We start from the raw sequence: 27,597 nt of genomic DNA, 5'->3' as shown, positions 1-27,597 counted from the left end.
TTAATGACTTATTACAACTCAAAAATAAAAAGAAAAAAATAGTTGTGATTAACTTTACTAAAATATGAGCATAAATGCTTATTTTTAATGACTTATTACAATTAAAAAATAAATAGAATAAAAAATAGTTATGATTAACTTTACTAAAAAATGAGCATAGATGCTTATTTTTAATGACTTATTACAACTCAGAAATAAAAAGAAAAAAATAAATATAATAGAAAAGAAAAAAAACTATATAAAAAGCTACTCAGAAATGAGCATAGATGCGCTTATAGAGGAAATTCAAATTAAATTCATAACAAATTTCAAGAGAAATTCGTATGAATTTAGCCTAAATTCCCTATATAAGGGCATCTATTTTCATTTTTAGAGGAGCTCAATAAGGCAGAGAGGGAGGGGCTTATACACCGGTCTGATTCCCCTCCGGCTGGCGAGGTGGGACTAAACTTTGGCCGCAACGAGGACCAACCCTTTAGTCCCGGTTGGTGGAATGGACCGGGACTAATGGTCATCCTTTGGTCCCGGTTCAGGCCACCAACCGGGACCAATGGTGGTGGGCCAGGAGCGAGGCACATTGGTCCCGGTTCGTCCCACCAACCGGGACCAATAGGTCCAGACGAACCGGGACCAATGGCCCACGTGGCCTGGCCGGCCCCTGGGGCTCACGAACCGGGTCCAATGCCCCCATTGGTCCCGGTTCTGGATTGAACCGGGACTAATGGGCTGGACCGGCCTGGACCATTGGCCCCTTTTCTACTAGTGATGATATAAACCCCATCTTTTTATCCTCGATTGGAACAATACAATACATGCCTTGTTTCCCCTACTGTCACTGGGAAAGGACACCGCAAGATTGAACCCAAAGCTAAGCACTTCTCCCATGGCAAGAAAGATCAATCTAGTAGGCGAAACTAAACCAATAATTTGAAGAGACTTGCAAAGATATCAAATCATGCATATAAGAATTCAGAGAAGAACCAAATAATATTCATAGATAATATTGTTCATAAATCCACAATTCATCGGATCTCGGCAAACACACCGCAAAAGAGTATTACATCGAATAGATTTCCAAGAACATCGAGGAGAACTTTGTATTCAGAATCAAAGAGAGAGAAGAAGCCATCTAGCTAATAACTATGGACCCGAAGGTCTATGGTAAACCACTCACGCTTCATCGGAGAGGCAATGGTGTTGATGTAGAAGCCCTCCTGAAAATGCAATCATGCCCTTAATCATATTTTGATGGTGATGACAACATGCATATATGGGACTGATCATGTGAAAGGATCGATATAGTTGACTAGAGGGGGGTGAATAGGCAACTGACACTTTTTAATCTTTTCTTTACCAATTTAAACTTTGCATCAAAGTAGGTTGTCTAGATATGCAACTATGTGAGCAACCTATATGATGCAATAACAAATAGCACATAAGCAAGCAAGGTATACAACACAAATAAGCATGCACAAGTAAAGGCGCGAGATAACCAAGAGTGGAGCCGGTGGAGACGAGGATGTGTTACCGAAGTTCCTTCCTTTTGAGGGGAAGTACGTCTCCGTTAGAGCAGTGTGGGGGCACAATGCTCCCCAAGAAGCCACTAGGGCCACCATAATCTCCTCACGCCCTCACACAATGCGAGATGCCGTGATTCCACTATTGGTGCCCTTGAACGCGGCGACCGTACCTTTACAAACAAGGTTGGGGCAATCTCCACAACTTAATTGGAGGCTCCCAAAGACACCACGAAGCTTCACTACAATGGACTTTGGCTCTGAGGTGACCTCAACCGTCTAGGGTGCTCAAACACCCAAGAGTAACAAGATCTGCTAGGGATTAGTGGGGGAATCGAATATCTCTTGGTGGAAGTGTAGATCGGGGCCTTGTCACCCAATCCCGAGCAAATCAACAAGTTTGATTGACTAGGGAGAGAGATCGGCCGAAAATGGAGCTTGGAGCAAGAATGGAGGTTAGGGTTGGAAGAGGGGAGTCTTCTTGGAGAAGAAGACCCCCTTATATAGTGGGGGGACAATTCTAACCATTACCCACCACTCAGCACGCGACCCACGGAACTACCGCACCACAGGAGCGGTACTATCACACGGGCCTGCGGTACTACCGTGGCGGACCGCGGTACTACCATGGGCGCGGCAGAGCCCGGACCTGAATAAAAGAGCACGGATAGGGCACGGTAGATCCGCAGGTGCGGTACTACCGCGGCCCCATGCGGTACTACCGCAGGTCAGCCACAAGCCAGGCCCGGTAGGCACAGATGTAAAAAATTACATCTGTGACTACCTCCGCTGAGAAATTGTCATGCAAAAATCCGACGCGGAACTACCGCGACCAGGGGTGCGGTACTACCGTGAAGGGTGCGGATGTAAAAAATTACATCCGTCCCTACCTCCGCTCCTCCTTCTGTACCTGGCCAGGCGCCACGGTACTACCGCACCGCAGCATGGTACTATCGTGTAGAGCGCGGATGCAAAAATTTACATCCACGCCTACTACCGCTTGAGCAGCAGCGCCAGTCCAGAACTCACGGCACTACCGCTCTGAGGAGCGGTACTACCGTGCCGGAGCCCAGTACTACCGCTAGCTCCTGTGGTAGTACCGCTTTGAGGAGCAGTACTACCGCTAGCCTGAGAAGAGCAACATGGAGACCTTCATTTCGCAGAGACAAGGTGAGACAGAGGAACACTCCATAGAGCTAGAGGAAAGGTGGTGCAAAAGGGAACGTGTACGTGAGATTCCACCCAAACCTTTCCAAAGTGGACCCCCTCTTAATAGTACAGCTTTCCTACGACTCAACTCCACCAAACCGAACCATAGAGAAACGTCGTCTTCAATAATCTTCGAGGGGCATTAAATTGTCTTGTGTTTAGTCGTGATATATCTGAAAAGATCAATACACACGATTAGTCCGCAAAGGCATTGTCATCAATCACCAAAACTACTGAGGGACAAGAATGCCCTTACAATCTCCCCCTTTTTGGTGGATTTTTGACAATACGGGATTTGTACAAAGGGAATGAATTTAGCATAAGCAAACCCCACATCTCTAAAATATAGATGAGCTCCCCCTAGATTCATGCTAGAGAGTAAAGTGCTTTGGACTGCACGGCACAAATACTAGGATCACCACTCCCCCTATATTTTAGAAACAAAGCATATGTAGCAATGGTAAGGCTAACACTAAACAAGATAGTAGATATGAGCACAACATAAATAGCACGATATAGCATAAGCTCAATATGGTAATAAGGTACGATAGAGTGCATATGTCCAACACCATATGATAAACTTAGTCTCACGAGCACAACCAAACCAAAGCAAACAAGTTCAATGACGAAAAGCAACGCAAACGATGAAACACACGACACACAACACGCAAATCCTACACTCTCTCCCCCTTTGGCATCCAGACACCAAAAAGGCAGAGAGATCACCTACAACAAAGGTGGTAGCTCAGGCGGAAAACGACTCGTCGTTGCCAGACTCCGCAGCAGGAACATACTCCCCCTCTGAATCGGTCCACTGGTAGCCCTGCTTCGCTATCCAGGCAGCCTCGGGGGTGATGTGCTTCTCAGAGCCGCTAGCCACGTCCTCCCCGCATGCCCTCAAGATCCCGATGTCGCGACGGCGACTCTCCTTCTGAGCAACATGGGCCTTGTACTGACCCTGAACCTACATGCAGAACAGCCTCTTCATCTTGTTCTTCAGCTTCTTCGCCCAAGAGGGCTCAGCAGAGGGAGTAGGGAAAGTAGAACGGTCCTCAGCAGCTTCTTCCTCCTCAATCTCCTCCTCATCCACAGCCATCCTGGCAGCCTCAGCAGCAGTGGTGGTGTTAGCCCATTGGGGCTTGATGCGGAGCTTAATGGGCTCATGACGAATCCAGCCTGGAGTTTCAAACTCATCATTGGGAAAGAGCTGCTCCCAAGTCTTGGAGATCAGGTGAAATAGATAAGGCCCATAGATGGGGACCTTATGGTTGAACACGGCGAACTGAAGCTCACACCACATGATATGTGAGACATCAAGTGGCTGAGTCTAAGGCTGACGGGCCCCCTCACAAAGGAGCATCATGTCAACGAGGTAAGCATGCACCTGTCCCATGTCAGCAATGCGCGGGAAGAGTGTGTTCCGGAAGAGCCTGTGCATGATATCAAGGAAGGGGTTAAGCACCCACACCTTCTTCATGCTGGGAAGAGTCTTCTGAACAAGGAATGGCATGAGCTTGTTCTTGTTGGCAGACTCAGAGTTGGCATGAGGGCGAACTTGAAGCAACTCCATGAACTCCTTCCAGGTAGCAGACATCTGTCGACCATTGGTCATCCAAGTCATGGTGCTTGCTTCATCGACGCCGAAGTGGACCGAAGCAAAAAACTGTGCTATGATCTCCGGATCAAAATCCTTGTGGAAGGTGAGCATGTTTTCAATGTTGAACTACTCCACAAGATCCAAAGCCTCTCCAAAGTACCCACAGTGCTTCTCCTGCCTCATGTGATGCATGTCAATCTAGTGAACTTCGATGTAGTGATTCTGCTTGGCCTTGATCACATCCATATAGATCAGATTCCGCTGCTTGTTCCAGAAGAGATCATTGCCCCGCGAGCTAGCCCGGGGAGTCACATAGGGATTGATCTTCCTTCGAATGACAAACTTGGCCTGGGGCATCTCATCCATGCCCATGACGGGCTCCTTCTTCTTGCTGGCGGTGTGCTTGCTCCTACGTTGGGGAGCAAAGGACCCCTCTGGAGCTTCATCTAGGTTGCGCAGCCGCTTTGACCCAGTGTCACGGCTGAGATTCGAGCGACGAGCAAAGGAACCGGAGCCACCACCTAGACACAAAGACACAAAAACACGCACGGGAACAAGATGGATCAAAACCAAATCGAAAGAAGCACAAAGCATGAGATTTGGACAACATAAAAGGGCGCTGGATGAATCTACGATAGTACCGGGCAGGGTTACGGATGTAAAAAATTACATCTGCTCCAGCCGCGGTAGTACCGTGCCAGGGTGGCACGGTAGTACCACGCTTGGGGCGGAAGTAATTTTTTCCTTCCAGACGCCAAGCGGTAGTACCGCACCAAGGTGCGGAAGTACCACAAGGCATCAGAACCAGGTGAGGCTGCGGTAGTACCGCTCCAGGAGGAGCGGTAGTACCGCTCGGATCGTAAACCGCGACAGAGGTCGCGAATCTGGATCTAGAACCTCCGCACGACAACTTCGGTACTACCGTTGATCAAACGGAACTATTTTGACTATCCAAAGAGCATGCAAAACTACACTACCACTCTCCTATGGATCCCACTTGCAAATATTTAGCCAAAATATCAAGAACACCACATGCATCTCCCCAAAACTAAAGCACAAGGAAGAACAAAAAGGAGAGGAACTTGGGGAAAAACCTTGGTACATGGCAAGAGGGCGAGGTGGGAACGATCCCACCGGTCGGAATCCGAGGAGAGCGGCCGGAGATGGAGATCCGGCGAAGGCCTCCAGTGCCGTTCTTGGTCAGGAGAGAGAGAGAGATGGGGTGGGGAATAGAGATGAATGGGTATGGGGGAGTTAGAACTCCCCTGTCCCGCTCTTAACCCCCACCCGCTCGCGTGGGCGTGGATCATCGTGGTAGTACCGCCCGGGTGGAAGTACCGCACGCTGGGCGGTAGTACTGCTCTTTCAGCGGCAGTAAAAAATTACTGCCGCGGAGGTAGCGGTAGTACCGTGCCCCTGGAGGGCCACACACTAAACATAGAGCCACCAACTCCTGCGGTAGTACCATGGCTCACCATGGTAGTACCATAAACCAGAAAGTGCACGAACACACGAGAGAAAGGGAGAAAAGGCAAAAACAACCTCCGGCAAAACACCGACCAACTAAGAGGCGAACACAAACGATGACCCAAACACGGCAAGGAGAAAAGGAGGCCACACGACAACGAAGACCAACTACGAGACACAACTTCTCCAAGGGGAGGGCGGTGGCCGGAGCCACCTATGTTTGAGTCAATTGGTATGGCACTGCGTAGAGTTATCCTTGGGTCCATGACCAAAACTCGTCTTTGAAGCACAAGTACAATCAAAAATGGCTAATGTGAAATAGTTGATCAATTTATGCATAATGGGGGAGGGAGAGTTCATTAAGAGAACAACACTCCCCCTATGTCCATGCATACACCTAAACTAGACAACAAGTTGAGTGAGGTGGGGTGTGCACGGGCTCAAGTCACATTGCTTGAATCAATGATATTTAGCTCATGCCTTAACTTGAGAAATCTTGCTTCATCCAAGGGCTTCGTGAAAATATCTGCAAGGTTATCATGAGTGTTAACATTCTTGAGCTCGATCTCCCCTCGCCTAATATGATCCCGAATAAAGTGACACCGAATCTCAATGTGCTTCGTCTTGAAGTGTTGCACCGGGTTGAGAGAAATCTTGATGGCACTTTCATTGTCACACCAAAGAGGCACTTTGTCACAAATGACACCGTACTCCTTTAAAGTTTACCTCATCCATAAGAGTTGTGCACAACAATTACCAGCCGCCACATATTCCGCTTCGGTGGGCGAGAGATACACATAACTTTGCTTCTTGGAAGACCAACTTACCAAAGAGCAACCAAGAAATTGGCACCCTCCGGAAGTGGACTTCCTATCCACTTTGTCTCCCTCCCAATCGGAATCCGTAAAACCTTCAAGCTTGAAGTTTGCTACTCTTGGGTACCATAAGCCAAAGTTTGGGGTATGAGCCAAATATCGAAAGATTCTCTTGACCGCCACATAGTGGCTTTCCTTCGGTGTGGCTTGAAACCGTGCACAAATTCCCACACTCAACATGATATCTGGTCTAGATGCACAAAGGTAAAGCAAGGATCCAATCATGGAGCGATATACCTTTTGATCCACCGCTTTACCATTCGGATCAATGTCAAGTTGGCACTTGGTAGGCATTGGAGTAGAAGCTGGCTTGACATCACTTAGCTTGAATCTTTTTAGCATGTCTTGAGTGTATTTGGCTTGGTTGATGAAGGTACCTTCTCTTCTTTGTTTGATATCAAAACCAAGGAAGAACTTCAACTCTCCCATCGAAGACATCTTGAACTTAGAGGTCATGAGAGCGGCAAATTCCTCATTGAAAGCTTTGTTAGGGGAACCAAAGATAATATCATCAACATATAGTTGGCATACAAACAACTCCCCTTTGACCTTCTTAGTAAAAAGAGTGGGATCGATTTGCCCAACCTCAAATCCATTATCTTGTAACAACTCGGTAAGGTGGTCATACCACGCACGTGGAGCTTGTTTAAGACCATAGAGTGCCTTATCGAGTTGATACACATGATCCGGGAAGTAGGGATCCTCGAACCTGGGGGTTGCTTGACATAAACCAACTCATTAATAGGACCATTAAGAAAAGCACTTTTCACATCCATTTGTTGTAACTTAAAGTTGTGATGGGAGGCATAAGCAATCAACAAACGAATGGATTCAAGGCGGGCAACGGGAGCAAAGGTTTCACCGTAGTCGATACCCTTGGCTTGGGAGTAGCCTTGTGCCACAAATCTTGCCTTGTTGTGAATGATGTTCCCATGAGCATCTTGCTTGTTCTTGAAAATCCACTTGGTTCCAATGATGTTGTGGTTCCCCGACGGCCTTGGCACCAATCTCCACACCTTGTTGTACTCAAAGTTGTTGAGTTCTTCATGCATGGCATTGAGGCAATCCGAATCTTCGAGCGCCTCATAGACCTTTTGGGGTTCAACACAAGAGACAAACGCGTGATGTTCACAATAGTTTGCTAATTGTCTACGAGTGCTTACCGCTTTTCTTAGGCTTCCAACCACATTCTCCATGAGATGACCTTTGGTGGTGAGCTTGGAAGTGATCTTCGCGGCACGACGCTCTAATTCCTCCTCAGATGTGGAGGGAGGAGGACTAACTTGATTATCTTGAGCGCCATCAAGAGGTTGTTCAAGATCTTGAGCTTGCTCTTGATCTTGAACTTGCTCGAGGGGAAGAACTTGAGCTTGGGCATCATTTGGTGAATCATCGCCATCTTGAGGTTGATCTTGCCCTTGGTCTTGTTCACGAGATTGAGGGCCTTCACTATGTTCTTCGGAAGCGTGTGGGTCTTGGGTTGGTGATGGCTCCACTTGAGTGGAGCATTGTCCTTCTCCTTCGGCCACAAGGGGTTCCTCAATGGGTAGGATATGAACAATACACATTCTTCTTATGGCTTGGGGAGGAATTTCATCACCTACATCACAAGTACCACTTTGCTCCACTTGGGAGCCGTTATTCTCGTCAAACTCCATGTTACACGTCTCCTCAATGAGTCCGGTGGACTTGTTGAGAACACGGTAAACATGAGAGTTTGAAGCATAACCAACAAATATGCCCTCATAAGCCTCAAATTTAGACAAACGAACACCTTTCTTGAGAATGAAACACTTACACCCGAACACTCGGAAGTACTTGAGGTTGGGCTTGTTACCGGTGAGTATTTCATAATGAGTCTTGTTCAAGCCTTTGCGAAGATAGAGCCGATTGGATGCATGACATGCTGTGTTGATGGCTTCAGCCCAAAAGTTGTATGGAGACTTGAACTCCGCCATTATGGTTCTTGCCGCATCCATCAACGTCCGGTTCTTCCTCTCCGCGACACCATTTTGTTGAGGGGTATATGGTGCAGCATATTGATGTTTGATCCCCTCATCACTCGGAAACTCATCCAAGGTGTAGTTCTTGAACTTGGTGTCGTTGTCACTTCTTATTGTCAAGATCTTTGCATCATGTTGGCGTTGAGCTTCATTTGCAAAGTCGATGACGGTTTGTTGAGTTTCACTCTTCCTCTTGAAGAAATATACCCAAGTATATCTTGAGTAATCATCCACAATAAACAAGCAATACTTTCTACCCCCAAGACTATCAAAGGATGGAGGCCCAAAGAGGTCCATGTGAAGGAGCTCCAAGGGTCTCTTCGAGTAGATGATAGTCGTGGGAGGGAGAGCCTTCTCATGAAGCTTCCCTTTTATACAAGCACTGCAAGCACGATCTTTAGCAAAACTAAAATTTGTTAGTCCACGGACATGGTCCTCCTTGAGAAGACTTTGCAAAGATCCCATATTGACATGGGCTAAACGGCGATGCCAAAGCCATCCCACATCAACTTTAGCCATTAGGCATGTCGTGGTCTTAGTGGGTCGCTCCGAAAAGTTAATCACATAGAGACCATTCTCGACATGCCCAACAAAGGCTACTTTAAGAGTCTTGCTCCACAAGAGGGCCACGGCATCAATATCAAAGAAGGTGGCAAAACCCATGAGTGCAAGTTGACGAACGGAAAGAAGATTGAATGCAAGGGACTTGACAAGCATGACTTTCTCGATCGTTAGATCATGAGAAATGACGACCTTGCCAAGACCCAATACCTTAGAAGACGAGGCATCACCCCACTCGACGTTGGTGGGAATAGATGGGATCTTGTGTACATACACCACCAACTCCTTGCTTCCGATCATATGATTTGTTGCTCCACTATTGAGCAACCATGATCCTCCACCGGAAGCAAACCCCTACATGAAATCAATGCTTGGTTTTAGGTACCCATTGAGTAATGGGTCCTTTGATGTTAGAAACAAGGGTCTTGGGAACCCAAATAGACCATTCGATATACTTATAAGGAGAACCAACAAATTTTGCATAAACATGTCCATCACTAGCACGACATAACACATATGAGGGGTTAAAGTCGCCAGCTTTGTTGGAAGGGGTGGCATTGCCCTTCTTGACATCACCACCCTTCACATTGTTCTTCTTCTCCTTAGGAGCACCTTCTCCCTCCTTCACAAATGTTTGCTTGAGAGGAGGAGGTCATTTGGTCTTGTCATTCTTCTTCTTGTTCTTGGACTTGGGGGTAAACCCAACTCCCTCCTTGGCCACAACTTCCTTTAGATTGCTCAAAAGGTCATTGAGGTTTTTCTCACCTTGAATGCATGTCACAAGACCTTTCTTCAATTGCTCTTTCAACTGGGCATTCTCCTCCACAAGATGCACATGCTCACAACACGGGTTAGTAGCATTTGCATTATCAATTAAGACCATATGAGGAAAAGTGGCTTTCTCCTTGGTTAACTTCACTTGGAGTTGAGCATGAGACTCCTTGAGGCTAGCACGAGCACCCTTCAAGGCCTTGTGAGCCTTGTCAAGTACATCAAACTCCTCTTTGAGTCTAGCAAGATCAACCCCAAGTTTAGTCTTCTTGGAGTTTGCCACATGAGAGACAACAATAGCATGATCAAGATCTTTCTTTAATTTAGCATGGTCATCGTTGTGTGACTCCTCAAGAGTCAAACGATGCCCACGCTCTTCCTTGAGGGCATTAGAGAGATCCGATATCTCATCGGCATAGTCACGACTATGACCTTCCATCTTAGAGATGGTTTCTTCATGAGCCTCGATCATGTCATTGGCTTCACCAAGTTGTTCCAAGAGAGCGACAAAGTGCTTCTTGGATTTACCCTTGAGTTTACTCATAAAAGACTCAAACTCATTCAACTCTTCATTATACCCCTCATTTTCATCAATGCAATCCATCAAGGAAGGATTAGTAATGATGGTGGTTTTGATGTTGGGGGTTACCTTGTTAGTAGCTTTAGCCATGAGGCACTTGGCGGTGATGTTCTCGTTGGTGAATCAAAGAGAGACACCCGGGGAGTAGTAGCAATGGCAACGTAGGTCATGACCATTGCTTCTCCATCTTCATCATCATCGTCATCCTCATGGTATTCTTCTTGAACCACTAACCCTCGAGTAGGAGTCTTCTTGGTGAAGTTGTTTTTGTTGGGGAAGGACTTGGCTTTGTCTTTTCGAATGAGCTTGCCACCATTGTCTTCCCACTTCTCGTAAGGACAATCCGCAACAAAGTGACTCACATTGCCACAATTGTAACAAGTTCTCACTCGTTCCTTGCCCTTGAGCCCACTTGAATTGTTCTTGTTGAAATTAGGCCTTGTGTTCTTCTTGCTCCAAAATTGCCTTGAGGCAAGAGCCATGTGCTCATGATAATCATATTTTGTATCCTCGGGATTGCCCTCCTCATCTTCCTCTTCTTCCACAATGACCTTGGCCTTCAAAGCAAGATTGGACTTCTTTGTTCTTTGAGAACGGAGCACCGCGTTGCTGGTGGTCTTGTCCAAGATGCTCATAGCAATGAACTCATCCAACACTTCACTCGAGGTCATGGAGTGGAAGTCCGGTCTTTGACGGATGACGGAGGACATGGCCTTGTTGTAGGGCATCATGGCCTTGAGGAACTTGCATTTGATCCAATTGTCATCCGTGTCCTTGCTCCCATGATGAGTGAGACCGCAAGTTTGGTTACTCTCCGAAAGAGCTCACGAGGTTCTTCATCTTCCTTCATTGCAAATTCATCGGCTTCATCTTGCACCTCTTCATAGTTGGAGCATTGAATGCTTGCGCTTCCCTGATAGAGAAACACAACGCAATGCCACGCGTCTTTGGCCATGGCATAGGGTCGAAGATAAGGAAGATCTTCGGAAGGAATAGCATCTTGGATGATGAAGAAAGCATTCTCATTGAATTGATTATCCACGGCTTCTCTAGGAGTGAAGTTGCTTCCTTCATGTGGATAGAAACCTTCTTCAATGATTATCTAAAGATTAGTATTCACATGATTTAAATGACGCTTAAAGTGATACACCCAAGAATCAAAGTCCTCATTTTTCACAATCTTAGGAGGAGGACCGGCATGATTTAAATGAGTAGAGGGAATTGGTCCTCCATAAGTAGGAGGTTCCACATGGGCATAGATGTCGGTGCCATTTCTACCACTAGTAGAAGGACCCTTTTCACTATTAGCTTCCCCCTTGTCGGAGGTAGCATTCGTCACCTTGTTAGTGGGATCACCCACTTTCATCGGCGCGATAGACAGTTTAAGACCTTCTAGGAATTTAGTAAACATGCTTTCAACCTCGGTCATCATGGAGGTTTTCAATGTGTCCAAAGCCACATTGAATTCCTCACGAGAGACCGTGGTTCCCCCATCGGCCGTAGACGAGATAGGATTCACACCGGAGTGCTCCTCCACACCGTCTGTGGTGTCGACCATACTCTTCGGACGACAAAGTCCTTAATAAAGCGACGAGGCTCTGATACCAATTGAAAGGATCGATATAGTTAACTAGAGGGGGGTGAATAGGCAACTAACACTTTTTAATCTTTTCTTTACCAATTTAAACTTTGCATCAAAGTAGGTTGTCTAGATATGCAACTATGTGAGCAACCTATATGATGCAATAACAACTAGCACATAAGCAAGCAAGGTATACAACACAAATAAGCTTGCACAAGTAAAGGCACGAGATAACCAAGAATGGAGCCGGTGGAGACGAGGATGTGTTACCGAAGTTCCTTCCTTTTAAGGGGAAGTACGTCTCCGTTAGAGAGGTGTGGAGGTACAATGCTCCCCAAGAAGCCACTAGGGCCACCGTAATCTCCTCATGCCCTCACACAATGCGAGATGTCGTGATTCCACTATTGGTGCCCTTGAAGGCGGCGACCGGTCCTTTACAAACAAGGTTGGGGCAATCTCCACAAGTTAATTGGAGGCTCCCAACGACACCACGAAGCTTCACCACAATGGACTTTGGCTCCGAGGTGACCTCAACCGTGTAGGGTGCTCAAACACCCAAGTGTAACAAGATCCGCTAGGGATTAGTGGGGGGAATCGAGTATCTCTTGGTGGAAGTGTAGATCGGGGCCTTATCACCCAATCCCGAGCAAATCAACAAGTTTGATTGGCTAGGGAGAGAGATCAGCCGAAAATAGAGCTTGGAGAAACAATGGAGGTTAGGGTTGGAAGAGGTGAGTCTTCTTGGAGAAGAAGACCCCCTTATGTAGTGGGGGGACAATTCCAACCGTTACCCACCACTCAGCCCGCGACCCACGGAACTACCGCACCACAGGAGCGGTACTACCGCACGGGCATGCGGTACTACCATGGTGGACCACAGTACTACCGTGGGCGTGGCAGAGCCCGGACCTGAATAAAAGAGCACGGACAGGGTGCGGTAGATCCGCAGGTGCGGTACTACCACGTCCCCATGCGGTACTACCGCAGGTCAGCCACAGGCCAGGCCCGGTAGGCACAGATGTAAAAAATTACATCCGTGACTACCTCTGCTGAGAAATTGTCGTGCGAAAATCCGACACAGAACTACCGCGACCAGGGGTGCGGTACTACCGTGAAGGGTGCGGATGTAAAAAAATTACATCCGCCCCTACCTCCGCTCCTGCTGCTGTACCTGGCCAGGCGCCACAGTACTATCGCGCCGCAGCACGGTACTACCGCGTAGAGCGCGGATGTAAAAAATTACATTCGCGCCTACTACCGCTTGAGCAGCGGCGCCAGTCCAGAACTCACGGTACTACCGCTCTAAGGAGCGGTACTACCGTGGGAGCCCATGGTACTACCGTGCCGGAGCCCGGTACTACCGCTGGCTCCTGCGGTAGTACCGCTCTGAGGAGCAGTACTACCGCTAGCCTGAGAAGAGCAACACGGAGACCTTCATTTCACAGAGACAAGGTGATACGGAGGAACACTCCAAAGAGCTAGAGGAAAGGCGGTGCAAAAGGGAACGTGTACGTGAGATTCCACCCAAAACTTTCCAAAGCGGACCCCCTCTTAATAGTACGGCTTTCCTATGACTCAACTCCATCGAACCGAACCGTAGAGAAACGCCGTCTTCAATAATCTTCGAGGGGCATCAAATCGTCTTGTGTTTAGTCGTGATATATCTGAAAAGCTCAATACACACGATTAGTCCGCAAAGGCATTGTCATCAATCACCAAAACTACTGAGGGACAAGAATGTCCTTACATCATGTTTATCAAGTATATCTCAGGACTATGTCTCAAAGGCCGTGTGTGGATCATTACTAGGGACAAATGCATATAACTCAAGATCGGAGATACAAGACATTAGCCTTGGCTTTGTTTACGGTTTGTTCCTGAGTATAGGGACCCCGCACTATAAAGAGGGGGTCGTTGAATCTAGTGAAAGATTTTCTCAAACCACCAACTACAGTTTTTCTCTCCGGACGTCCGGTACTCTACGGACGTCCGATCCCTCTCAGTTGTCCGGATGTCCGGCTCTCTACGGTCGTCCGGTGTTTCTCTTACAGAACAATATTCACGGATTTTCGAGCCTCTCCGGATGTCCGGTCTCCGGACGACCGGCACTTCTCGGACGTCCGATGTTTCTTCCACGGAACGATATTTACGGATTTCTGAGCCTCTCCGAACGTCCGGTCTCCAGACGACCGGAGCGTCTCGGACGTCTGGTTGTTGTGTGCTGGTTCGTGGCTTATGTATTCTCAGCGGCCAGACGACCGATGGCTGTTGGACGTCTGGACATATTTGTGCCACCGGACGTCCGGTGCTATCCGAACGGCCGACCTCTTCAGTGCACTTAAGTGGCTCAAACGGTTACTTTTTCCACACCCACTATATATAGGCTTCTCCCTTCCACGGGATGGGTTGACCATTCACTTTGAGCTTGCCAAGAACACTTTTCACACTCTCTCTCAATCCTCTACACCAAATCCTAGATCCCCAAGTGATTTGGGAAGATTTGAGAGAAGTTCTCCAATCAAGTGATAGACCACCCCTTCCCCTTCTTTGCACCAAAGGACTTCGTGATTTGAGAAAGTATTGAGCTTTTCCCCATCGTTGTTAGTACTCTTGGAGGTTGGAGACTCCTAGGAGGTAGGAGTCTTTCAGAGAGGAATCGACCTTTGTAATTACCCCCAGAAAATTTTGTGAGGGTTTGGAGACCACACCAAGGTCTACCACTAGTGGTTGAGAAATGCCTCCGTGGTGTTGTCTCAAAGGGAGAATAGGGTGGGCCTTCGTGGCATTGGTGTTCCTTTGTGGTAACATCCACCTCTCTAACAGTAACGTAGCTTCCCTCCAAGGAAGTGAACATCACCATACATCCTCGTCTCCCGGAGTTGCGCTTATTCCTAACCCTAACTTTATACTTGTGGTTACTTGTCTCTTAGCACTTACATGTATCATATTGTGCTTGCTTACTTACATACTAGTGTTACTTGCTTAGTACTTAGTACCACACTTGCAATTGTTAGGCTCACCTTCATATTCCGCAATATTGCCTAAAATTGCTAAGTAATAATTAAAATTTGTAATTGTACCTATTCACACCCCCCCATCTAGGTCCATCTCGATCCTTTCAATTGTTATCAGAGCCTTGTGCTCTATTCTTGTGGCTTAACTGCCCTAGAGTAAGATGAACCCCAATGGGACTCCCCTTGTTGCAGATCCGAAGGATAAAGGCGAGGCTTCTTATGAATTCAAGTCCTTTACTTCTGAGGATCTGGAACGGGCCCTTGCTAAGCAAAAAGAGGAGCATGATTCTTCTCTTGAGGCCTTGGTCCAAATGAAATTAGCCACGTTGTCCATGATGCTTGCACCACTTTCGGGTGGTGCGGCTTCGAGGCCAACTATGCCTGGTCCGTCACTTGGTCAACAACCTCCTAGCAATGATCACTCCAGTGTTCCTTGGCTTTATGCAAGACCCCAAGTTGAGAAACCGAAATATAATCCTCAAGGCAAACCTCCTTTACTTGATGCCACTTCCGATCTTGCCTTGTGGAGAGTTGCTATGCAGGATCATCTTCGATATGGAAACAATGAGATGCTGGAGATCTTGGAGTATGGTTACCATGTGGTCGATCCAAAGAATCCTACACCAAGAGAAATTTATGACAAGAATCTCAATGACACTGCAACCATGTGTATAAGGAGAGGTATGGTTGAAAAGCAAAGGAGACCGTTCATACACATCACAAGTTCCAAGGAACTATGGGAAAGTATTATAAGATCCAAGACCGGTACCTCCACCCTACGAAGTGCTCAATATAAAATTGCCAAGGGGCAATTGCAAAAAATTTGTATGGAGAAAGGTGAAACTCCCAATCAACTCCTTGAGCGTCTCATGACTCTCACCGCTGACATTGAGTCGTGTGAGTGTGACAAGACACAAGATGGATTCAACATGACTAGGCGATTCCTTGTGGATAAGTTGCTTCATGCTCTTGCCCCATATCACCATCAAATGGTGTGGGACATAAGACAACACCATGCCTTCAAGGAAATGACTACGGATGACATCATATCCACCTTCCAACTATTTGAAGAGTCAAAGGAAAATGCCACAAAACATCTTGCCATGCATGGTACTCCAACATCAAAGATCAATCTTGCATTGAAGGCCAAGCATGTATGTGAAGATGAGCAAAGTGAAGAAGAAGAAAAAGCTGATGATGATGATGATGATGATGATGATGATGATGATGATGATGATGATGATGATGATGGTGATGAGATTGAATCTGATGAGGGCCCTTCATATGAAGACTGGCGCTCTTTGTCAAGAAGTTTAGCGCGGGAAAATTCAAGGGAAGATTTCAAAAGAAGAAAGTAAGAAAATGCTACAACTGTGAAGAAACCAACCACTTCTCCAACGAGTGACCTTATGAGAAGAGAGAGGATAAACCAAGGTTTCCCAAGACCTTTCCCAAGAAGAAGTTGCCAAATCCTTTGAACTCCAAGCTCAAGAAGAGAGATGGGAAAGCAATGGTTGATCAAGAAGAATCCGATCCGGATGATGTTAGTGGTGTTGCTGGAGTTGCCCAAGACTCTCAAAACACTTTGAGGTTAGTGAACAAGAGTGGTGATGTGGTCACCTACAACTACATAAAAGACTACAAGGGCAACGCTCACAAGTGCCTAATGGAAAAGGCCGTGGTAGAAGATGGAGAGGACCAAAGCTCTCCTGACAAGGTCAAGGTAACCCCACGATAAAATCCTCCTCTTTTCACTCCTTCTACTCCTAGTGATGAGTATCTTGATGCGGAGGATAGTTATGAGGATGATGATCTAGATGATCCTATGCTTGCGAAACTCATGTGCTCCCTTGAAGGAAATAAGCTCACTATGTTTTGTATGCTTATGGTAATGGTGAGTAAGAACACAATCACCATTAAGGAACTTGAAATCCTCGTCACCGAGGAAAAGGAAAAATGTGAAATCCTTGAGCGGAAAGTCCAATATGAGGAAGCACGAAATGATGAACTATGCTTAAAATTTGGTGGAAACATTGATGTTCATACTAAAGATCTTGCCTCCTTGAAAAAGGCTATTAACTCTTGCGAAGAGTTGATGAATGATAAAAGTAAGCTTGCGAAGTCTCATGCTTCTCTCTCTAAGGATTGTGAGCTTCTATCTATGTCCCTCAAGACTAAGGAAGAAGAGCTCACCCTTCTTACAAAGAGTTTTGAGACGCTCAAACTTACTTATCTTGAAACTCTAGCCAAGGCTTACTCTTCTCCTATTATCAATGTTGATGCTTGTACTACTAACTCTAGTAGTGATCTAGCATCTATTCTTGAGGAAAACCGCTTCCTCAAGGCTCAAATCGAGAAAGGTCTCATGACATGTGCTCAAGGGCAAAAGAACCTTAATGAGGTATTGAGCCAACACTGTGAAGTGTTTGCCAAAGAGGGCCTCGGGTTTGACCCAAGCACAAGCAAGAAGAAGACGTCCTCTCAAAAGTGCACATCCCCTCTAAAGGAAACATTTGTACGAGAAGGGCACAAGGAGAAAGGTAAGGTTGTTAGCGGGAAGGCCACAAGGGGCATGCCCGCTCTCAACAAGCCAAAAGAGTTCATGCCTCCATCCTATGTACTTCGTAAGACTAAGGATGGAGAAGTTTATGCAAAATTTGTTGGTCCTCGAAATGCATTTCGACTCTATGCTATTTGGGTCCCTAAGACCCTTATGACTAACTTGAGAGGTCCCATTGCAAAATGGGTGCCTCTAACCAAGTCATAATTGTGTGTAGGTTGCCTTCTCCGGTGGAGTAAAATGGGTGATTGATAGTGAATGTACCAATCATATGACCGGAGATAGAAAATTGCTCTACGATTTCATGGAAGCTATTCAACCATTCATGAGCATTATGTTTGGTGGAGGTTCAAAAGGACAGGTACTCGGGTTGGGCAAGGTGGCTATCACAAATGACATGTCTCTTGCAAATGTCATGCTTGTCCAATCCCTTAAATACCATTTGCTTTATGTTCGCCAATTGGCTTCTGTTGGTTATGATACACTCTTTGGACTAACGGATGTGAAAGTCTTTAAGAGAGATACTCTCGAAGTGGCCTTTGTTGGAGAGTTGGATGGCAACCTTTACACGGTTGATTTCTTGAAAGAGAGCACATTCCATGCAACTTATCTAATGGCCAAGGCCGACAAGGGGTGGCTATGGCATTGCCGGCTAGCCCATGTCGGCATGAGAAATCTTCAAGATCTCTTAAAGGGGAATCACATCCTTGGACTAACCAATGTCTCTTTTCAGAAAGATCTTGTGTGTAGTGCATGCATAGCCGGGAAGCAACATCAATCAAAGCACCCACCCAAGAACATTGTGTCTACTTCAAGCCCCCTGGAGCTCCTTCATGTGGATCTTTTTGGGCCCCCTTCATGGGATAGTCTTGGTGGGAAAAAGTATGGACTTGTCATTGTTGATGATTACTCAAGATATACATGTGTGTTTTTCCTCAAGTCCAAGGACGAGACGAAGATCACCTTCATTGATTTTGCCAAGCAAGCACAACGCAAGTTTGACAAAGAAATCTTGGCAATAAGAAGTGACAATGGCTCTGAGTTCAAGAACTATACCTTGGAAGAATTCCTTAGTGATGAAGGGATTGAGCATCAATATTCAACTCCATACACTCCTCAGCAAAATGGTGTAGCCGAAAGGAAGAACTGTACACTTGTGGAGATGACAAGGTCCATGTTGGATGAATACAAGTCACCACATAGTTTTTGGGCCGAAGCTGTCAACACTGCATGCAATGCATCAAAGCGGCTCTTCCTCCGCACTATATTGGAAAAGACTCCATATGAGCTCCTAACTGGGAACAAGCCAAATGTCAAGTACTTTCGTGTATTTGGGTGCAAATGTTTCATCCCCAACAAAAGAGAATGTTAGGAAAATTTCAATCCAAAACAATTGAGGGCATATTTGTTGGCTATGGATCAAACTCTCACGCCTATAGAGTCTACAACAAATCCAATGGATGTGTTGCAGAAACTTGTGACATGGTGTTTGATGAATTTAATGGCTCCCATGGGGAGCAAATTGATCTAAGTGATGGAGGTGAAGAAGATTCCTCTCAAGATATTTTGACCATGGGTGTTGGTGCACTTCTTCCAATGGAACAAGAACCTCATGATGATGAAGAAGAAGATGGAAGTTTCACACATCATCAAACTACTTCAACACCCATACCACCACAAACTCCTATTGTTCAACCGATGCCCTTAGTCCAAGTAAAGAAGATGCTCAAGTTCCTCTTCATGATAATCTTCAAGAACAATATCATCATCAAGGTCAAGAACAAGAAAGTCCAATCATGATGATGAACCTCAACAAATGCAATATGAACAAGAAGATCTTCCACCACACATTAATGATCCATATGTTGAGGACATGGATGATGGACATGAAGTTGAACCTCGAGAAACCCTAACCTCCATCATGCCTCGAGTCGTCGGTCGTGTTGATGTTGACAAAATTCTCACCGGCATATCGGAAGGTAGAGTCACTCGTAAACATTTGACAAACTTTTGTGCTCACTTCTCATTTGTGTCTAGTGTTGAGCCCCTCAAGGTACAAGATGCTTTGATGGACAACGATTGGCTCGTTGCTATGCAAGAAGAGTTGAACAGTTTTGAATGCAACCAAGTGTGGTCATTAGTCAAGACGCCACCTACCGAGCACAACGTCATTGCAACAAAATGGATTTTCAAGAACAAGCAAGATGAGAATGGTGTAATCATCCGTAACAAGGCAAGGTTAGTGGCACAAGGGTACTCACAAGTTGAAGGTTTGGACTTTGGTGAGACCTTTGCCCCCGTTGCCCATATTGAATCCATTCACATCTTACTTGCTTATGCCGCTTTGAATGGTTTTACTTTACATCAAATGGATGTGAAGAGTGCTTTCCTTAACGGTCCTCTACAAGAAGAAGTATATGTGTCACAACCACCTGGGTTCGTTGATCCAGATCACAAAGACTATGTGTATAAACTTCATAAGGCTTTGTATGGCCTCAAACAAGCTCCTCGTGCTTGGTATGATCATTTTAAGAAGTTTTTACTCGATGATGGTTTTGTCAAAGGGGTGATCGATCCCACTCTTTTTACTAATAGGGACAAGGGTGATTGGATCTTATGCCAAATCTATGTAGATGATATCATTTTTGTTTCTCCTAACATTCATTTGTGCAAGAAGTTTGCGGCTTCAATGACCAAGAATTTTGAAATGTCACTCAATGCGGATTTTAAGTTCTTTCTTGGATTTCAAATTCAACAATTTCAAGAAGGAATTTTCTTGTCTCAAGCAAAATACCTCAAGGATATCCTAGAGAAGTTTGGCATGTCTGATGCTAGTCCATGCAAGACACCCATGCCAACCAAAATTGCACTCGCTGAAGACACAAATGGTATTCCTTTCGACCCATCTATTTACTGCTCTATGATTGGTTCATTGCTTTATCTTTGTGCATCTAGACCAAACATCATGTTCAGTGTATGCATGTGTGCTAGATTTCAAGCTTCCCCTAGGCAAAGTCATCATAAGGCGGTTAAGCATATTCTTAGATACCTTGTTCACACCCCAAAGTTGGTTTTATGGTACCCCAAGGATGCTACGTTCGATCTCATTGGGTACACGGATGCGGATTGGGCTGGAGACAAAGTGGATCGTCAGTCCACCTCCGGCGCATGTCAATTTCTTGGATGCTCCTTGGTAAGTTGGTCCTTGAAGAAACAAAATTGTATTGCCCTCTCTACCGCAGAAGCTGAATACATTGCAACCGCCAGTTGTGCAACTCAATTACTATGGATGAGGCAAACTTTGAAGGATTACGGTATCACCTATAGACATGTGCCCCTTCTATGTGATAATGAAAGTGCCATCAATATTGCTGAGAACCCCAAAGATCATACCCGCACCAAGCACATTGATATTAGGTATCACTTCTTGAGAGATCATGTGGAAAAGGGTGATATTCACATAGATCATGTTGGCACAGATTTGCATCTTGCAGATATTTTCATAAAACCATTGGATGAAGCAAGGTTTTGTCGACTTAGGCGTGAACTTGGTATCTTGGATCTTGACAATATTATGTGAAATCTAGTACCCATTCATGCATGAAATTAATGTCTTGTCTTGATGTAGGCATATATTTAGGGGGAGACACTCAACTCATGAGTACTCTCACCCTATGTAATGCGTAAAAAGAACAACCACTCTCAAAGCTACCATGTTATTCTAACTATGGTGCTTTCCATGATGGAGTAGTGATTATGCACCCAAAGTTCAAATCTTTGGGAAGTCATGTCAAGTACACTCATACATGGTGGCCTTGGCCACCGCTCTTGTCATTAAAACAGATGGTCATTGCTCATATATTGTGTCTTTACATCCTGCTATGTATTGAACTTGTCATCTTCCCATCATTGTCATTAGCACCAACTATGACCCCCTAGTCTCACAAATCCATAAGTTCTTCCGGTCGTCCGCTATGTACCGGACATCTGCTAATTGTTTCCCTGGCCCAGGCACTGGACGTCCGTAGATCTTCGGTCGTTCGGACTTTTCCCAGGCACCGGACGTCCGTAGAATGCCGGTCGTCCGTAAAAATCCCTCTGTTGTCCTCAGGCCGGTCGCCCGGTCTATCCAGTCTTCCGGTAATTCTTTCCCTTCCCAGGCACCGGACGTCCGCAGATCTCCGGTCATCCAGACTTTTCTCAGGCACTTATATATAGCGCGGGGTGTGGTTTGGGTCAGTTTACCCTAATCCGTTCACCCCCTCTCCTCCTTTTCCCCAACACTGTCGCCCCTGTCTCGCGGCTCCTCGCCGCGGCCGCTCGCCACCTGTGCCCCTCGCCGACGCCACACCACTCGGGTCTCCCCCGTTCCTAGCGCGACCAATTGCCGGATTCTCTCCGGTCGTTGTCTTCCTCCCTGTTCTTCACTCTGAGGTAGCACCTATCTCTTCTTCCCCCATCCATTGATTCGTCGATCTATGGTGGTGAGTTGTTGATTTGGGTTTCCCTCCTCCTCTAGGTCGGAATGGTGAAGACCAAGCACACTGCTCGCAAGGACCCCCCATATGGGTCCTCTCGTCCCTCCCATCGCGGTGATTCCGGCGATTCCCAAGAACCGGCTCGTCCTAGGAAGCGTGTTCCTCCACCTCGCCGCTCTCCAAGCAAAGACTCGTCGGAGGGCTCTGACTATGAAGATGAGCTGGCTCATATGGAGAGAGGAGAGCTTGTCCCTGTTCGCACCACTACTCCCAAGCCCGGGACTCGGCGGCCCACCTTCCAGCCTCCTCCGGTCCAACCTCACGGTGATGCTCGTCATATCTCATTTGAACCTCCTTTACCACATGCATGTCACGTTAAGCGGTTCAACATGGTTCCCATTGCTTCCTATCTTAAGTTGCGTCGTGATATTGATCAATTTACGATTGCTCATGACTCTAGGGACAATCGTTTTTGCACTAATGTCCAAGCTAACATTTTTACCACTATCATCATTCCTAAGGGTATTTCTCTGCATCTGTGCATTGATTTAGAGCATATTCGTACTCATCCGGAGAAATATTCTGGGGCTATTGAGCTCATTGAGTCCTCCAATCTTGCTGCCCCCTGTACAATTCAACATGACTTTAACCAAGCCGCCATTCATCAATTTTATGCCACATGTTTGTTCGGTCCAAATAACACTGTTACTTGGATGACCTCCGAAATGAAGCTCTCGGCTTCCTATTCTCAATTTGTTACTGCCCTTGATTTTCCCGACAACGGGTTCAAAATTCACAATGATGACCCCGAACATAGACCCAAGGGCACTGATGCATGTGTTGATCTTATCAAACCCATAACACAACTGACTGATGATGAGAAACTTAAGGGTTTTAACCAAGTCTCCATTTGGCGTGCTCCTTTCTTCATTATCTATCAATGTGTCATTAGAACCATTTATCCTAAGATGGGTGACAAGGGGTCCTGCAGTAGCTACTGCATTGATCTCATGCATCGCCTCTATGAGTCTCCGAAAGGGAAGATCAATGTGCCTCATTTTCTATGGCATGAGATTTGCCTCGCTTCTTTTCAGCACAAGAGGGCCTTTCCTCATGCTCCCTTTCTTTAGGCATTCATTGAGAGTGTGGCCTCGTTTCCTATTGTTCGCACTCATTTGCATGAGCGATGGGTCATTCCCGCACACATGGCCGATAACTATGTTCCCAAGGATTCTTCCTCTTCTGCTCATCTGCGTTGCACTGCTGCTGGCATCCCTCGTTCTGCTCCCTCCGGATCTACACCCTTTGGTCACATTGCTCGCTTTCTGGGGAAGGCCCACTCTGCCTTGATGAAGGTTGTTACTTTTAACTGCTCCCAAAATCACAATGTTGTCACGCGCCTTATCACCTCCAAGAATGCTCTGAAGGCTCGTCTGAGAGACTCTGGAGTGTTCGACGTGAGTGATGGTGAGCGTTTTCCTGATGAGCCCCCTTCTAACTTTGGCTTTCCCTCGGGTCCTGAGTGGTCTAATTTCTTTGACGAGGCCGGTGGCAGTGGTGCTCATGATGATGATGATGACGAGGCAGGGTTTCTGATGATGATGATGCTGTTCTGGTTGCTCCTCTTGGCCTCCCCCCTTTTGGGTACTTGATGCCAAGGGGGAGTAGCACTTCCTTTTAGTACTATGTAATATGGTGATATTAGTTTGTTAGTTTGTATCGTACCATGAACTATGTTAAATATGTTATGTATCATGCCATGTACCATGTTCACTATGTTTTATGATCTATGATATGAGTGGTATTATGGGTTCTTGTGTTCTTTGAGTATTTGGCTGAGTTTTGATTTGGATGCCTCGGTATAAATCTGAGGGGGAGCTCCTCTCTATTTTTACTATGCACATGGTTAGGGGGAGCTCCACAACAAACTCCTTCAATATTCAAAGTTTTATTATTATTGAGAAGTGCATGTATGTTGTCATCAACTAACCAAAAAGGGGGAGATTAAAAGTGCAATCATGCCCTTAATAATATTTTGATGTTGATGACAACATGCATATATGGGACTGATCATGTTTATCAAGTATATCTTAGGATTATGTGTCAAAGGTCGTGTGTGGATCATGACTAGGGACAAATGCATATAACTCAAGATCGGAGATACAAGACATTAGCCTTGGCTTTGTTTACGGTTTGTTCTTGAGTATCACTACAAAATAAAGACACATCCGTGACATTTTGGGCCAAACGAAAAAAAATTCTGTCATACATATGACACTTCTATGACGATAATTGTGACAAAACCCGGTATCATCATAGATGTGGTGGCCTCCTACTTCTACGACAAAAAATCATGACAGAAAATGGGCTTTTCGTCCTGGGCGGGCCGGAGACGCAGCTGCATGACATTCTTTGGGCCGTCCATGACGGAAAAAAACCATGGTAGAAGCGAGGGGGAGGAAATTTTCGGGGAGTTGCCGGTTACGGTGGGAGGTCGGGGGTCGAGCGATGCGCGTTTCTCTCGTATGTACGCGTGTGTGTGTGCAAGGCGTTGGCTCTAACTGAAGCCGAGCGAGGCGTTGGGGTCTAACTGAACCCTAGCGATTGCACTGCAGGCTACGCGTTACTGAACCCGAGCGATCAATCGATGGATGTTAACTGAACCCGATGGAGCGATTCCTTCGCTACTGCTGCAAACTGAAGCCGATCAATGCTGCCTCTGGGATGAATAGTGAGCTTTGCGGGGGGCTTGGATGAACAGTGAGCGGTGGCGTTGCCTTTGGGTGAACAGGAACCCGTGGTGTGGAGGGCTGGATGAACAGTAGATGATGGAGGGGTGGCCGTGGAGGGGTGGTTGAATAGGACCCCGTGGTGTGGAGGGCTGGATGAACAGTAGATGGTGGAGGGGTGCCCGTGGAGGGGTGGTTGAACAGTAGCCGGTGGAGTAGCGCGCGGTGGAGGCTGGATGAACATGAGCCCGTGGAAGCTGGAGGAGGTCGACGGTAGCCCGTGGAGGCTGGAGGAGGTCGACGGTAGCCCATGGAGGATGGAGGAGGTCGACATTGGAGATGAACAGTATCCTGTGGAGTCCCGTTTTGCGGTACGCCGCACCCCTCCCGATGAACAGGACCCCCGTTTCGACCGTAGCGCTCCAACACAAGTCCGTTTCCTCCATTTTGCGGTACGCCACACCCCTCCTGATGAACAGGACCCCCGTTTCGACCATAGCGCTCCAACACAAGTCGGTTTCGTCCATTTTGCGGTACGCCACACCCGTCCCGATCAACAGGACCCCCGTTTCGACCGTAGGAAGTCTGTTTCCTCCGTTTTGCGGTACGCCGGGCTCCTCCCGATCAACAGGACCCTGTTTCGAACGTGGCCGGTCGAACACAAGGTCGTTTCCTCCATTGTGCGGTATGCCAGGCCTCGTTTCCATCGCCTATTCCGTCCAAGCCCTCCCGATGAACACGACCACGCATTCCGTTCCGACCTAGCCGGTTGGCTCCCCATGAACACGACGACGATGCTGTTTCTCCGTTCCGACCCAGCCATGTACGTATGCGCGATAGGCATTAAAGACCCTACCCGTATGTACGTACGTGGCCGTATTTTCTTTCTTGCACCCTCGCCGTTGTACGTACGTGTACATGCTACGTGCGCGCCTCTACTATGACACGTGCACGCCTCTACATCTATGACACGTGCGCGCCTCTACATCGACCAGTATGTACATACACGTTCGCGACCAGAATGACAACGCTACGTATGCTTCGACCAGGTGGGTCCCGACTGTCAGGCACGTCCTTGCGTGCGAAGATGTAGCTGGTGGGTCCCAGCAGTCAGGGGGGCGAATCATTTTTTTTTGCCCGGACGCACTTCCTTGCGTGCGATGATGTAGCTGGTGGGTCCCAGCAGTCAGGGGGGCGAATCATTTTTTTTCGGACGCACTTTCTTGTGCGCGAAGATGTAATTGGTGGGTCCGAGCAGACAGGGGGAAACGTTTTTTTCGCTAAATACGGTGCCCCGTCCGGTGGGTCCCTGCTCTCACGTGGAGGAATAATTATTTTGCGCGTAATAAGGAGGCACTTCCTTGCTGCGGTCGTGGACCCAGCTGTCAGCCTCTCCACATACAGTCCACATATGATGGAAGCCATTCCTTGACCACATTGACCACGCCACGCCGAGAGCACCAGGGCGGTGGACGACGGCGAGGCCTAGGAAGGGGATAACACGGAGCCGGGGAAGACGCAGCAGTGGATGCCCACGCGTAGAGGAGTATGAGGGTTCACTCGTTTGGCTGCGGTGTGAGGCTATCGTCGCCGCAGAATAACAGGGGGTGTGGGTGCGTAGAGGGATGGCCTGGCCAGCGGTGGAAGTAGTAGGGGGCGGTGAGGCCTCCGCAGCATCACAGCCGGCCACAGGCGACAGGAGCAGGCGGCACGACCGGCACTGCTTTGGGCGGCTGGAGCAAGAAGACCAGAGGTTGAAGAAGCACTACAGCCGTTGGATGGACATCGTACGGTCACTGGAGCTAGAATCGTTCATATATTGACTAAAGTTGACAAAGGCCTCCGTCCCAGTCAACTTAGTAGGCCCACAAGTCAGCCTCCCACCAAAGTTGGTCCCAGCTAGCAGGGGGTATTCATTTTTTTGTGCGTAATAAGGAGGCACTTCCGATGGGTCCGAGCTGACAGCGGGGGGGAACTTTTTTTCGTGAAATACGGTGGTCCGTCCTGTGGGTCCCAGCAGTCAGGGGGAAACGTTTTTTTGCGAAATACTGGTGACCCGTCTGGTGGGTCCCTGCTATCAGGTGGAGGAATAATTATTTTCCGCGTAATAAGGAGGCACTTCCTTGCGGCTACCGTGGACCCAGCTGTCAGCCTCTCCACGTACAGTACTCTTTCGATGGAAGTCGGTCGTTGACCACATTGACCATGCCGCACCAAGAGCACCACGGTGGTGGACGACGGCGAGGCCTAGGAAGGGAACGACGGGGAGCCGGGGAAGACACGGCAGTGGAAGCCCGCGCGGAGAGGAGTACGAGGGTTCACTGGTTCGGCTGCCGTGTGAGGCTGTCGTCGCCGCAGGGCCTGGCCAGCGGTGGGAATAGTAGGGGGCGGTGAGGCCTCCGCGGCAGCACAGCCGGCCATGGGAGGCAGGAGCATGCGGCACGACCAGCGCTGCTTTGGGCGGCTGGAGCAAGAACACCAGAGGTTGAAGAAGCACTACGGCCGTTGGATGGCCATTGTACGGTCACTGGAGCTAGAATCGTTCATATTGACTAAAGTTGACAAAGGCCCCTATCCTAGTCAACTTAGTAGGCCCACAAGTCAGCCTCCCACCATGGTGGGTCCCAGCTAGCAGGGGGAGTATTCATTTTTTT

The sequence above is a fragment of the Triticum dicoccoides genome, chromosome 6B, assembly GCF_002162155.2.
Source record: "Triticum dicoccoides isolate Atlit2015 ecotype Zavitan chromosome 6B, WEW_v2.0, whole genome shotgun sequence".
NCBI classification, from domain to species: Eukaryota; Viridiplantae; Streptophyta; class Magnoliopsida; order Poales; family Poaceae; genus Triticum; species Triticum dicoccoides.
Note: the sequence above shows the minus strand (reverse complement) of the source record.